Here is a 12,600-nt window from a genome sequence, read left to right as displayed (position 1 = left end):
GGTGGGGAGGGGGGGTCAGGGCAAGCATCACCTATGCTGCCCGCCTTTAAAAAAAGTCCCCAGGGCCCTATTGGTTGCCCAAGGAAGCCAGGAATTACCTGGACTGGAATTTCATTGAAGGAAAACTGATTGTTGGGAGGCTTCTGCAGAAGAGCACAGGGTGGGAGTGATGGGCATCCTCCCCCCCCCCCCGCTGTTTTTCTGCTCCAAGCGACTGCTTTCTTTAGATATAATGCGTAGTTTGGCCCTCATGCTGGTGCCATTATAAGGGGGTGCTGCATGCCTGTAAGCAGATCTTCCATATGCTCAAGAATTTCCACCCGAGCAAAGACACTTCCTACTGATGCCTCGGTGATTTGAAAAGAAAAGTATTTCTGATTCCCGGTGCCACGCAAAGCAAAATCTCTCCCATCCATGTGGCACAAGCTCTGCGTTCCTTGACCAAGAGTGCAAGCAGTCAAACCTCAGCGAGGCTGCAATTGGTAGGTATCCAGGTGAGAGCCTTTAGCACAGTTCTTGCAAAATGTTCTTATCCCTGCCTCTGTGTTTATAGTTTCTGTCAGTGGCTAAGAAGCAGGATTGGCTTGAAGGGCTCAGGGGCCTCAAGAGGCTGCATGTAGCAGGAACAGGCTGTGCTTAGAAGGCCACTGAGAGCACTCAACGAGGAAAGAAATGAAAAAAGAGGTTGGTCTGCATCATGAACTGCAACCCAAAAGGCGAATGACATCAGAGACAACAAACCAGTGGAAACTGTGTCTCAAGTACACAGTACAGCTCCAAATGGGAAAGGTCAATATTTATTACGTACAATAAATCTATACAATATGCAAGGAACTTATGCCCCAAATTGCTGGAAAAAATAAATTAAATAACCGTATTGCCATCACAAAATGTCACGTAAAAAGCCATGCTTTATATGGTGCACTGTCAAAGATCAGAAAGCTCTGGAAATCTAGGAATTCAGTGAAGACTTAATTTAATATGGCTGTTGGTAGCTGGGTCAATGGACCCGTTTCTACAGAATCTTCATTAGGGGCCAAGCTATAAATGAACCTCAGCTGTCTGAACAAAAATCCTTCACATTGTGGTGTATAATTCAACAAATGCAGTAACAGCTGTAATAACAACTCTGTGGTTTCTCGGTGCTCGTAATGGTTTCAAGCTCTTCAGGTAGCCAGTATCTAAGCTCTCTAATATGTGGGTTAAAATAGTATAATGCAAATTATGGGATAAAAGCCAATTTAAAAATAAAACTGCATGTATATATACGTGCAATACCTGTCGTTTTAAAAACTCCTATAAGCAAAGAGCCCCTAGCAACCTTCAAAGACCTCACAATCTGCTAGGTAAAAACCTAACTGAAGATAGTTTAGAAGAACAAAGACTGATATTAAAAATGTCTTTAAAATATATGTAAAAATACAAATACTAATTTTGCTACTACTGCGCCAGTACACAAGATGTCTGCAAATTTGGAAATATCGATATGCAGCCTATTCATCACTGATTTTTGACAAAAGTGTCAGGCAGTATGTGGTCCACACGTTTATATAGTCTTTTTATTTATTTTCTTCCATTTATACTCTGGCTGCCCTGCATCACAGAATCCAATGTGGCTCACCTGTAGTTTATAGGTCGCCTATCCAGGTGCTGGCCAAACAAAGACCTGCTTAAGTTTCAGGTAGGTGATGGCCCCACGTGCTGTCAAATCATACCTGGGACCCTAAGAAGCATTCAAGATAAACAGAAACACCAGCACCTGTTTTCTATAGCACAGTTAGTATAGCATCAAACTCTTAAATTTCAGAGTCATGGGTTCAAGCCTCATGTTGGGCACAAAGATTCCTGCATTGCAGGGGGTTGGACGAGATGACCCTTGTCGTCCCTTCCAACTCTACGATTCTAGACATTATGCTCGAAATGGAGCTAGCTCCAAAAACAGTGGCTCTCTGTTGTGCTGCCCCCCATTGTTTACCACCTCTGTCCCTGCACCCAATGAACCAGGGCAGGAATGATGAAAGACTCATCACGACATGCGTAAGCATCCCTTGAGTTAAGGGGAGTGGCCATTTCCCAAAGGTGTCCTGTGCTGAGAGGGAACACCCAGAGATGCCCAGGGAGGGCTAATGCCTTTTCCAGCAACCCCCCTGTGCTTCCTTAGAGTGGCTGTTTCCTTGGCCTGAAGTCAAGGGCATCATAGTCTATGGGGCCTCCCAGTGACCACCTAGAGAACCACAGGTGATGGGGCAGTGGCAAGTGATCTAGTACAGCGTTTCTCAACCGCTGTTCCGCGGCACACTAGTGTGCCGCGAGACGCTGGCTGGTGTGCCGCGACGTGCAGCGACGAGAAGGGCGATTTGCATTGTCACGTGCCTGGCGGCTGCCAATAAACAGCGCTGACCCACCGGAAAGCAATATTTCTCCTCCTCTTTCCCAAAGCTCAGTGCAAACGACTGGAGGGTGGTTTTAGACAAACTTAAAGAAGCTGGCTGGATGAGCTCAACCTGAAACTTGCTGAGCAAAGGATTGTGCTGGCAGAGAAATCAGCGGCTTGTGAAGCCTTATTACAGGAGATTGCAACCAACACAGCAATTGGCAAGTGTTTCTTACAGTCATAATTATATAGTCAATATAGGGCGGCACAGAGTTAAATTTTTTAACTTTTTTAATGTGGTGTGCCTCGTGATTTTTTTCATGGAATAAGTGTGCCGTGGCCCAAAAAAGGTTGAGAAACACTGATCTAGTAATCAGGCAGAAGTTACACTGGCAAAAAGGATAAGTCAAACCCTATTTGAAAAGCTTGTTTTCTCTCTGCCAGGCTTGGGCTAGCTCAGCCAGCAGTAGCCCCGTTTCTGAACAGAGTTCTGGACAGGGGTAAATTACCTTGCCCTAATTTACCCCCGTGTCATTTAAGCTGGCTTCCTTGAGTTTGCCTTGCCCCTCACTCTCTGTCAGCGCCATTTGCCCTCCGTGACATTGTCATGTAGCTAGTTCTGATTGACTGAATGGCGCCATTATGCCAATATGTTCGCTACCGGCTCTCTCGATTCTCTGGGGACATGTCATAAATTAGAAAGGAGCCCTAACTGGGGTGGGGGGCAGCGGCACCAAATCAGCAGCAGATCTGACTGCAAACGGGCATGAAAATACTTAGAGATGTCAAGGAGGTGTTCGGGCAAGATTTAAACCATCCTTATGTGCCAGAAAGATTCATGGGGTGAATCTTCAGTGCAGCACTATAATGATCTTCAACATGGAAACATGGAAATGTGCAACTTGGATGCCAGAGACATATATTTTATCTGTGTGTGTGTGTGTGTGTGTGTGTGTGTGTGTGTACTTCTTTGGGGTCATTAATGGAAATCTACTCTTCACTAGTTTATTGCTTTTGGCTAAAATATTTGTCTACTGAGCTTTTCATGTCCTTGCCTGCTGCACTTCTGCATTCTATGCATTTCTTTCTTGTGTGTGTGTGTGTGTGTGTGTGTGTGTGTGTGTGTGGTGGGGACTGTTTCAAAGCTTTAGAAGATGGATCAAAGAACAGGTTATTTTGTCTAACAATTGCAGTAGTGCTTGGCCAGGCCTGAGTTTGTTTTTATTGAGCTGCTATGCTGCAAGGGGTGGCCTGTGATGGGTATAGATTGCATATTGATCACTGCATGGAAGTACAAGGAGGTATTTGGCGAGGGTGGGGGTGGGCAGGGAAGGAAGGAGCAGCTTACCTTCGCAGCCCATCCTCTCACAACAGAAATCATAATTCCACAAGCAAGATGTATAAAGAGCACTGGGCGCCGAGGGATCCCAGGAACCCTCAAGGCTAAATGAAATACAATGTTGAATCGCAGGGATACAGTTAATGTATTTAAAATGTACATTGCAGCCACAGGGAAGCTTGAGCAGGCTTTGGACTGCAGGAAGTGAGGAGAAAAAGTTTCACATAGTTCCTGGGGAGAACCTTGAGTTGTAGATAAGGCCCAGAACAGAGCAAGACAAGCCTCTGTGTATCCAGCTTCTAGCATCAACTAAAGCTCACATCTACACAGCCCTGCTTGGCCTATGGTTCTCCAGCCAGCCAGGTGAAGTCAGAAAAAATTCACCCGTTTGTCTCTATGACAACAGGGCTCAGTCTTTGGACAGGTAAATGGCCATGCTTAACTAGCCAGCTAAGGCCATTATCTCACAAAGAGACAGGTGTGACTGGTTCTTCTACTACAGGGACGTCCAGCTCCCAATAAACTGTGATCTACTCACAGTATAAAAAACTGGAAGTGATCTACCCATTGGATGAAGCAAAATTGTTGAGCTTTTTTGAGGAGCCAGATACCCCGTGATCTACCAGTGGATCGCGATCTACCTGTTGGACAAATACAGGATCAGAAGCCTGGAAGGGTCCCACAGATATCATCCAAACTGACCAATCCTATAGCAGTACAATCACATCAGTAAGTCTCAATAGGGGAATTTCTGAGTCACTGCGGAATCAATCCTAGGACATGATGTTGGAGAATACTGTGTGATTTCCACGGGTTCTGGTGTTTCCCCCCCCAGATGACATGGTACTAAAATATGTTTTAATAAAGTGCAGACAGTGATAAATGTAGGATATTACACAGAAGAAAGAGTCAAAATGCATAAGATGGATCTGTGAATTATTATACAGGTTGCATTAGACAGAAGATATCAATAGAGGAATAATAATAATAATAATAATAATAATAATAATAATAATAATATATTTATACCCCGCCCTCCCCAGTTGAAACCGGGCTCAGGGCGGCTGACACCAGTAAAATTACAATAAGACATAAAGAAAGAAAAACAATTAGTTAAAATACAGGTTAAAATACAATTTACATTTAAAATTTTAAATGCAGCCTCATTTTTAAAAAGGCCCAAGTCAAAAACCATAAGGGAGGAAAACATAGGGGTCAGACTGAGTCCAGGCCAAAGGTCTGGTGGAACAGCTCCGTCTTGCAGGCCCTGCAGAAAGATGTCAAATCCCGCAGGGCCCTAGTCTCCTGTGAGAGAGCATTCCACCAAGTTGGGGCCAATACTGAAAAGGCCCTGGCCCTAGTTGAGCACTTATGGCTCGGGATCTCCAACGTGTTGTTATTTGTGGACCTTAAGGTCCTCCGCGGGGCATACCAGGAGAGGCGGTCCCATACGTATGAGGATCCTAGGCCGCATAGGGCTTTAAAGGTCAAAACCAGCACCTTAAATCTGATCCTGTACTCCACCAGGAGCCAGTGCAGCTGGTAAAGCACTGGATGAATATGGTCCCACGGCATATCAAGACAGTCCACCCTGCAATCTCGTCTACAAGGAGCTCGTTTGGCATGTTGTGTTCAGTTTTAGGAGCTACAATTCAAGTCATCAAACTGGAAAAGATTTAGAACAGAATTATGAAGATAATGGTGAGAAAACCTAGAGGACACATCATATGGAGAAAAGTACGCTGAGCCTAGAGAGAATAGAAAATTAAGCAGAGATGGTTGGCAGCTTCCGAATTATGAAAAGAATGTGGCAGGCAAAGAAGGAGATAGAGGAGGTTCACCAGGAGAAGCAATGAGTTTTAATTAAACTACAAGAAAGTAGATTCAGGGCATGTCTGCACTACAACTAAAAGAAAAAAACTCCCTGCTCCCATTTGATACATTTTTGGTCATCACTGTAGATGCATGGCAAATCCAACTATTCTTTCTTTTTGGGGAGAAGCACACTATTCTGATCTACCATTCATCATGTTCTTTTTTACTTCCTTCACTGTGTTTTTGTATTTGTGTAGCCAAACGTGGGCCAAACACAGCAAATGGTCTGGGAACATCAGAAGCTGCCGTGGTACAGAAGCTAAACAGGTGTGGCCTGAATTGTAATCTGAATGTGAGCCTTTGGGGAATTCAGTGTATGAGCAGAATATATGTATAATAAATTCAGGTGGTGCTGGTGGTTTTTTTTTTTTAAATTAAAAAATAGCCAGATGCATGACCCTTGAATGCCCTAGTATCACCACTGTGGTGGTGATCATGACGCATAAATAATGTTTATTAAATGCGTAATAAATAAGCATGTGCACCTTGTAGGGCGTCTGTTAACAAGGAAAGACGGAAGACTTATCTCGCCTCTCTGCAGAGCACAGCATTTGCATCCCTATGAGTGCACTTGTGTGAGCAATGCTTATACATACATATGCATGCATGCTTACGCAACTCTCCAAATTCAGTCAGTGGAAGACCTTTGAAGGATCTGATTGAAGAAGTTGAAAACACATTGGATCACCATTTCCTGTTATTTATTATTAACTAGTTATTAACTAGCAATGTTCCTGCCATGGTCTCCCTCCAGGGAGTAGAGGCCATGAAGGAATCCAGGGATGTGGGTGTTGGAGTTTGTCCCTGCTCATCCCCATCTGCACACTGGGGAGAAGGCTCCCCAAAATTTACACCCCGAAATAGCCCTTCATCCAAGTTATCTGCTACCACCACAGCATTTATTTATTGCTATTTTATTGCTCTTACTGTAAATTTTGTATGTTGTATGCCACTTTGCTGTATTTTTTAAAAAAAGAAGTGCCTTCCATAAACATTTAAATAAAATAGAACAAATAAAATCATGTGTACAAGGAGTTGGCTTGACTTTAGTGGGCCCTGCCATTGCTCCCTCTCTCCTATTTGCTTTGATATGACATAGGAGTTGCTGGTGCCGGGATAGTCCAATCAAAAGGCAGAAAATAGAGCCTCAGGAAAAAGGCAAAAAGACAGAGTTGGGCCTTTTCCGAGCCAACAGTTAGGACTGCATTCCCTAATCCAGTGGTTCCCAACAGGTGGTCCGGGGACCCCCAGGGGTCCGCGAGCTATGCCAGAGGGGTCCGCAAGATGCTATTAGAATAAAAAATATATTAAATATATTTCGTATGATAACAGATTTTTTTGTTTTGGCCGCTTCCTGCATGAGCAGAGTCTAGCGCAAAACTAGAATTAGATAGAGGCAGTAGTTCTGCTGTATGCCGTTAGGTGGCGCTATACAAACACTACTGTTTTGCAAAGAGGCAGCGTGCGCATTCTACTAACGCTCACCTCCCCAAGATGCTTTGCGCGCGTCGGCTTCATTTGTGCACTACTGCGCAGGTACCCTGTCTTCTCCATTCCCCTCCCTCCTCCCTGGCGCGCGCTGCCTCTTTGCAAAACAGTAGTGTTTGTAAACAAGAAACTTGGAAATAAGACAATGAAAAAGATCCTTCCATTTGCAACCACATATCGGTGTGAGCAAGCATTTTCTTCCATGTGTTTCATGAAAAACAAATATAGGAATCGGCTCGACATGCGGTCGGATTTCAGAGTGAAAGTTTCAAGTTTGGAACCTAATATTTCAGAAATAATGGACTCAAAGGACAGATTTAACTCATCTCATTAAGAACTGAAAATTAAAACTAACTGTATACTGATGGAGTACTCTGTTGTAACTGTAAAAAACGTATAAATATAAAATATAAAAAGACTCTTAATTTGGCTCTCACTTTTTAATTTTAGGATTAGGAATTAATGGGGGTCCTTGTCACAATAGTGGCTCGATGAGGGGTCCTCGAGAAAATTTTGTTGGGAACCCCTGCCCTAATCTGGTGCCTTGCAGGTGATTTAGACGGCAACAGTTCCCAACATCACTGAGCATTGTCCAAGGTAGCTGGGGCTGATGGGAGTTGTAGCCGAAACCATTTGGAGGGCATCACATTAGGGATGGCAGAGTTAGGGAACACCACTAAAAACCACAGAGAGTCAACAAAAAGGAGGATGTTAGAGCTTACAGCCCATTTGGGAGGCCTCAAAAGGGATAGTTGGCTGACCAAGACTTCTGAACAATGTGTTTCTCTCCCATGAGCCTGTGGGAAGTAGTAATATGGCCCACTACAAACTAGGTCAAAAATCCTGATGGCCTGAAAAGATGCGGGGATTCAGAGATGAAGTTCTACTCTCTTGTAGAACACATGCTTTTTCTGCATTTTCTTAGCTGGTGGCTCCATAGCTGCCAAGTTATCCCTTTTTAAAGGGATTTTCCCTTATGCTGAATAGGCTTCCTCGTGAGAAAAGGGAAAACTTGGCAGCTATGGGTGGCTCTGTTCAGTGTCTATGGAGTCAGGGAGGTGAGCCCAGATCACTCATGGAGAAAGCAGGTGTAATTTCTCAGGGTGCTCCCAAAAGATGTCATGTAAATATAGGTGCACAACTTGGTTTATTGAGTGCCAGGGACAGTTGAGTGAACACTCAAGTCACAGGAATAGCATCTTGGTAAAACTGCAACAGCCGTCAAAGGAAGCCCATACTCGCAACCCAACATCATGCCCTTGATTACCCACTACATAGAATCTACCACAAGGGCAGTAGTAACACATCTGTCATGTCCCCGGCCTCAACAGTTGTGATGGGAGGGGATACACCAAAAAGTTGAAGCAATGTTGCACTTTGAGATAATTGAAGAATCCCAGAGTCCTTGGCAATGTCAACCCTTGTTAGTACCCAAGCTGAATGAGAATGTTCATTTTTGTATTGATTTTAGGAAAAATTAATCCTGTTTCTACATTCGACACGTATCCCGTGCCACAGGTTAATGTGGTTTTGGAGAGGTTGGGCAACCCAGATATTTATCTACCCTTGATCTTACTAAGGTTTATTGGCAGTTTCCACTTACCAAGTCCTTTGAAGACAAGGAAACCTCCTTGCAGCCAGTATATGAATGACATTTGGTGTTCACGGAGCTACTTTTCAGCATCTTATGCTCTAGGCTCTGAGAAGAGTACAAAGGGGTACAACAGAATTTCTGAGTTATGGTGGTCCATTTATTCCTTGGTTTATCTCTGTGTCCACATTGCTTACAACCTTATCCAAGGGGGGGGGGGAATCCCACCAACCCACATAATTTGAATACATAGGAACCTCTGAGCAGCTGGGAGTACTTCTTTACTCTCTGCATGTATTTGTACGTTGAACCAATGTTCCACATCCCTGGTCTTGCCTGTTGCTTTAGCCTTCAGACAGATTGATGCCTTTAGAGTGACACTGGTGGTGATGACACTGTTCTCTCTCAGGCTTTTATACATGAGCAGAAAGTTGTCGTGGCAGAAGATGACTGTTGTAGAAAAGGAGGTCCTCAGAATAACCAGGGCTGTGAAGACATTAGGATACTATCTTTGGAGCTTGTGGTGGCTCATACTCCATTATGGAGTTTGCTATGCAATCTCCCTCTGCCTGTGAAAATAACAAGGTTTAAGAGGGCTAGATACTACTGGGTCAACTGGTGGTTGACAGCTTCGTCTATAGTTCAGGGGTAGCCAACATGGTCCCCTCCAGATGTTCAGCCCCAGGCAGCATTGGTCAGTGGTCAGGGGTGATGTGCTCTGTTGTCCAACAACACTTGGACACCACACCAGCTACCCCAGTAGATATGAAAGCAGTGGTGCCCAGAAGTGATGTAATTGATGAGTGTGTTTGTGAGCCATGAGTCAATTCAGAAATGGAATTATTATTATTATCATTTATTACTTGTACCAGGGCATCTGACTGGGATGCCCCATCCACTCTGGGCAGCTTCCAACAGAAATCAGGAGATCCCAGAATGAAAGACAGGAATGAAGGAGGCCCAGTTCTGGCTTGTATTACAAGCCAGAGAGAGTGGGCATAGGAAACAAATGAGAGAGCTGCACTGGGACAGTGCTTATGGCCCGTAAAGGTAGGAGGCCTCAGTGGGTATAGGCAACTAGTCAGGAGGCCTGACATGATGAGGTCTCTCCTATGAACCAACAGCTATGCGGTGGGGCAAGGTCTGGCTCCTGGTTTTAAATGCTTGTGTTGGTTACCTCCTAGGGTGCCTCGCCTCTTGGATCTCTTTGAGTTGGGAGCAGGGCTGGATTAAGACCTTTACAGGCCCTAAACGCTGAGAAAATTATGGTCCCCGCATGTAATAATTCAAAATAAAACCAATGCTAAATTATATATCTACAGTGGGTTTTTCGGGGGCGGGCGGGCACAGGGATATGCATACCCCTAAATATTTTGTTAATCTTTGTACTCTTGTCCATTTACTCTACATATTTATTTTTTCCGCTCTGAACAATAAAATGGTGGTTTTTCTTGAGTCAAAATGAGAGTACCCCTAAACGGTTTTTTTAAAAAAATAATAATGAAAAAAGCACTCTATATATCTCAAAATGACACAAAACTTTCTTGTATGCTGAAATTAAAACAGCTCTTTTCTCAGTTTTCTGATTGCCAAATTCTGCACAAGTCCATCAAAGCTGGTTCAATGAGGCATTATTTCGGTTTGCCTTGGCAAGGAGGCACATTCCCTGCTTTAGGTGGGGATCAAGTAATAAAGAGCTGGACCATAAAGAAGGCTGATCTCCGAAGAATTGATGCTTTTGAATTATGGTGCTGGAGGAGACTCTTGAGCAGGCATCCCCAAACTGCGGCCCTCCAGATGTTTTGGCCTACAACTCCCATGATCCCTAGCTAAGAGGACCAGTGGTCAGGGATGATGGGAATTGTGGTCCAAAACATCTGGAGGGCCGAAGTTTGGGGATGCCTGCTCTTGAGAGTCCCAAGGACTGCAAGAAGATCAAACCTATCCATTCTGAAGGAAATCAGCCCTGAGTGCTCACTGGAAGGACAGATCCTGAAGCTGAGGCTCCAATATTTTGGCCACCTCATGAGAAGAGAAGACTCCCTGGAAAAGACCCTGATGTTGGGAAAGATTGAGGGCACAAGGAGAAGGGGACGAAAGAGGACGAGATGGTTGGACAGTGTTCTCGAAGCTACGAACATGAGTTTGACCAAACTGCGGGAGGCAGTGCAAGACAGGAGTGCCTGGCGTGCTATGGTCCATGGGGTCACGAAGAGTCGGACACGACTAAACAACAACAAGTAATAAAAAGAGAACAGAAAAATGAAGAAAGAATGTGGAGAGGAGTGTAAGGAAACCTAACAAAATTCCGAGTTTCCAGGTGGTAACTTCTTTTTAAACATAGATATCAAATTCTTAAGAAATCCTACATTTAGGAAACCTCTCCTTTTCCGGCGCCTCTGCTTCGCTGGTGCCCTAAGGATATGCAGAGTCCTCCGCGTTCCCTCCGCGCTGACGCTCCAGCCTGCGCGGTCGCCAGGCAAATCCCAAGGCGCGGATCCGGCTCGCCCTCCTTCGCATTGCCCGGAATCGCCGAGAGGAGATTGGACTTTCGCCAGGGGAGAAGACTTCCCAAGGTGGGTTTCCGTAGGGTTCCAGAGAAGCGGGAGAGGCCGAGTGCACAGCACAGCAGGAAAGCCCCAAATTTAGGAGCCGAGGAAGCCCAAATCCGCCGCGACCGCTGCCTGCCTTGTTTTCGCCGCGCTTTGGACGTCACCATTTCCTCTCCTCTGGCGCCCTCTCTTGGCCGCTGCCCGTAACAAATACGGAGCCCAGAAAACGCAGTGGAGGGTAGAAGCGGAGTCTCCCCCGCCCCCCACATTTATTTACTGTATTTATATTTATTTCATAAGATTTATACACCGCTTGGTGGCGGTGGTGGTGGTGGGTTAACCGCTTTACAAAAAGTTAAAACAAGAAAATTAAGGGGGCGGGGCACAAACACAACCATATTTTGAAACACACAAATTTAAATACTGAAACGGAATAAAATACCTAAGCATCTGGGGTGGCTTGTCTAAACCAGAATGTTTCTAGCAGGTGCCAAAAAGAGGGCAGAGAATTGTTTCTAAATGGCCTAAACGGCCTCGGCTCAGTATACATGAAGGAGCGTCTCCACCCCCATTGTTCTGCCTGGACACTGAGGCCCAGTGCCAAGGGCCTTCTGGTGGTTCCCTCACTGCAAGAAGCAACTCTACAGGGAATCAGGCAGAGGGCCTTCTCGGTGGTGGCGCCCACCCTGTGGAATGCCCTCCCACCAGGTGTCAAAGAGATAAACAACTACCTGACATTTAGAAAACATCTGAAGGCAGCCCTGTTTAGGGAAGTTTTTAATGTGTGACATTTTAATGTATTTTAATCTTTGTTGGAAGCTGCTCAGAGTGGCTGGGGAAACCCAGCCGGATCGGCGGGGTATAAATAATAAATTATTATTATTATGCCTGCAGCAGAGCAGGTCTGTTTCTTTCCCATCACTATAGAAACATGGATGATACACAGATGAAAGGAGGGGGGACCAACCAAGGGCCAAGGCGGAATCCCATTTTCCCCTCAATACACCCATGGTGGGTTATCTGAAAGGGTGCATTTTTAACAGGAACCTATGGCCCTCCAGATGTTCTCTGACTCGTTCCCAGCAGCTCCAGCCAGTACAGCCGATGGGCAGGGATGATGTGAGTTGTAGTCCAGCAGCAGGGCCACAGGTTTCCTATTCTTGTTTCACACTTAGGAGGCAGAAAAATAATTGCCTCTGTTGGAGAGCTCTTCAGGTTGGAGGTTTGGGTCTTCTTCACTCAGCTGCCTCCATTGAAATGAACCATGGTAACAGCATATATTGGGGGGGGGGCCTCTATCTCCCCCGATTCTTTCCCCTTTAAGTTAAATTCATGCTACTGTACTTCCAGATCCTGAAATATGAAACTATGAAGAAACAAT

At 45.0% G+C, this 12,600-nt stretch overlaps 1 long non-coding RNA gene across 1 annotated transcript; it reads right to left on the bottom strand.

Annotated features, from left to right (window-relative positions):
* Positions 1-3,828: 3,828 nt before the first annotated feature.
* LOC118087452 (uncharacterized) lies at positions 3,829-11,316 on the bottom strand. The gene is made up of 3 exons (XR_004692828.2): positions 11,037-11,316; positions 8,680-8,775; positions 3,829-5,378 (listed from the first exon to the last, which is right to left on the bottom strand). It is a non-coding gene; the product is annotated as an uncharacterized LOC118087452 (long non-coding RNA).
* Between the last annotated feature and the right edge of the window lie 1,284 nt (positions 11,317-12,600).

This window comes from Zootoca vivipara, chromosome 1 (genome assembly GCF_963506605.1).
Source record: "Zootoca vivipara chromosome 1, rZooViv1.1, whole genome shotgun sequence".
NCBI classification, from domain to species: domain Eukaryota; kingdom Metazoa; phylum Chordata; class Lepidosauria; order Squamata; family Lacertidae; genus Zootoca; species Zootoca vivipara.
Note: the sequence above shows the minus strand (reverse complement) of the source record. Positions and strands in the feature narration are given on the sequence as shown.